The 2,725-nt window shown below is 37.8% G+C and overlaps 1 long non-coding RNA gene across 1 annotated transcript; it reads right to left on the reverse strand.

Moving 5' to 3' along the window:
- Window positions 1–334: 334 nt before the first annotated feature.
- Window positions 335–2,148, reverse strand: LOC120716084. Its single transcript, XR_005691798.1, has 3 exons — window positions 1,943–2,148; window positions 1,634–1,756; window positions 335–366 (listed from the first exon to the last, which is right to left on the reverse strand). It is a non-coding gene; the product is annotated as an uncharacterized LOC120716084 (long non-coding RNA).
- Window positions 2,149–2,725: the final 577 nt, after the last annotated feature.

Raw genomic sequence — 2,725 nt, forward strand, 5'->3', positions numbered from 1 at the left:
ATGAGCTCTGTGGTCAGAACAAAAATGACTAGTGAACATGTTTCATGAATCTGATGGTAATTTTGAATGTGCACTTTGTGTTTAGTGTATTAACATTTCACTTGAATGAGGACCCCATTATGACAAAAGAGATGAGCACAGTCCTGATAAATTGACATAATTTATGCCTAGGAAATAAAAATGGCCTATTACTTTGTTGTTTTCACACTCCTCAGTTAACCGTGGTTAACTAAGTATCTGATGTTGTAGGGACTCACCCGCTTCTAGCTGGATGCAGAACCGTCTGGTCCCAGCTCAGGCCTGCTGACGGATGCCCAGCGCGTCCGGCCGACCATCTGCCGTCCAGCCTGAGCACACCACTGATCTCTGTGAGACAAACGTTTACGTTTTACTGGCTGTCTCCTGAACAGGCTTGATCTTTACAGCAGTGAAGATTTACATGAATGTTCATTTTATTTACTAGGTGCTTTTAATTTGTAAATCCAACATAATTCTAATAATTCTGACAACTTTGTCTAACTAATCAGGGGCTTTTATACTGAAAATATGACACTAAATCATCCTGATAAATTTTGTATTACTAACTGAAGTCTTAAATTTTGAAAATCCAACATTCACCTGAGAGCTTTCTATAAAAGGTTTTTATTTTCAGAAACTGGGGTTAGTCTGCTGGACCCACCAAAGCAGTAGAATATGGATGAATGAGTAATAAACAATAAATTAATGCATACCCCTGCACGCAACTTTTTCTAGATATTATTTTTTGTACCTTTACATTGAAGGTTCAAGGCTGGTTTTGAGCAGGTGCAACGCATAAATGTGCTTTGTACCTTAATGAATAAGAAACACCTGTCAATGGTCCAGCAGCACTACCTTAGAGGGTACCTCCCAGTAATTATCCACCGTACTCTTAATGGTACAAAGTACTTTTCTGAGAGTATTATGTGAATCTGACTGGAGCCAGACGGTTCGCCTTCCAAAAGATCAAGCTTATGAAATCATGCTGGTTTATTTATCTTCTATTTAGGAAAATAAAACTAAATGTCAGGGCATTTAACAAAGGACCTTTCAACACCCTTGACAGAGGATATGATATAATTTAAAGTAATAAGCTCACTTATTGTACACTGTGGCACTCTCATACTGATGTAAATGTCTTTTTAAAACAGAGACCGGGAGTCACACTATTCATGCAGCTAAATGTAATCTCACGTGAGCTGGAATTAATAAAGCTGTTTAATAATCTTTCTTTTATTGTGCAGAGTATGCTCTAAAGTGTTTGCATTTACTGAATCCATTTAGAAAACACTGTAAAAGTGCCAGATTGTCAAACCTTCTGCTTGCAAGAGACAGCCAATCAGAAGAAAGTTGGCTTGTTGGAGAAGTTAGGATGTTGTTTGAGCTTGTTTGAGTCAGAAGATGATCTGAAGTGCTGCACAAAGGCTCAGTGTAAGTTAAATAAAAATTATTTTGAATTGTTAATGATGCAAAGCTATGCTAGTAGAGTGCAAAAGCAAAAATGTGGCACTATAAATGAACATAAAAACGTCAATTTAATTATTTCCTTGTTCCAACTAAGATGAAATCACTCGTGTCCAAGGAAACATTTTAAAAATGCAAAATGTCTGCTTACCTGGAGGTCCGTCTGGTTTGTGAGCAGCTGGTGTCTCTGCAGGGTTTGGATGGTCTTCTTGCTCTGAATCTCCCAGAGGTTTCAGTAAATCCTCACATCCAAGAAGCCGGACTTCAAGTTTGCCTAAAGACATTTTTAAAAAAACAAAACAAACTTTAAGATTCTAAAAACATCCTGAAATGATCACTAAATGATTATATTCTCACAAAATACTTAATCACTACATTATGTAACAATGCCTCCCCTTCCCAAGTCCTTAGTAATGAATTGCATTAAGACCAAAATGAATGGAGCCTTTTAAAATAAAACCTTTTCTTTTTCTGCATGAATAAATCTCTCATGCTTCTAATCAGCGCTGTCTGGAGCTGCTCGCTGAGCATTCACATCCTCATTTTCTCCCTTTCTCCGTACTGCTAACAGCTGTGAAGCACAAAATCACCCCGAGTGAGACCCGATCTGAATGCTCGCCGCATACAGAGCAACTCCAGGATTTGTCTCCTCGTTACATCATCATCATGAGGCTTTTTTTGCCTTTTTAGTCTCCAGCAGGGAGAGATGGGCTTACAAGTGAACTGTCCAAAACCAGCAGATTACATGTCTGATTATCCACTGCCAGAGGTCAGCGTATGGTTAGCCATGTTCCAACACTGGGCAGGAATGGTGCCGCTAGAAAGAGCTGTGTGTTAGAGAGGAAAAAAACATAAAGCTTTCTTTGAGATGTAGGTGTTTGATTTTTAAAGGTCAGTAATAATTTCACACAGATTTCCTGGGAATAACTACTTAAAAATAGTGTTTAATTAGTAGACTTGCAATTAGTTAAATCCAGTTATCTTCCGGTCTTCTGAATGTACTAACACATAAAATGTGTCTATAATTAAAATATATGATTCTGTATAAGTGAATGATTTGTGTTTAAAGAGAGCCGTTCCTTCATGAAATTCAGTTTCCTCTGTAAGCTTGTTTGTTAGTTTCTTCCAGGAGCAGGAGGTTATTATGGAGCTAAAGAAAATAAAATGAGAAGCTGAATAATCCCTTAAAACGTGAAAATCAGGTCTGTCTCATAATCTCCAAATGACTGAGGGGTCATTTATG

Source organism: Simochromis diagramma, unplaced genomic scaffold (genome assembly GCF_900408965.1).
Source record: "Simochromis diagramma unplaced genomic scaffold, fSimDia1.1 OVJJ01000583.1, whole genome shotgun sequence".
Taxonomy (NCBI): domain Eukaryota; kingdom Metazoa; phylum Chordata; class Actinopteri; order Cichliformes; family Cichlidae; genus Simochromis; species Simochromis diagramma.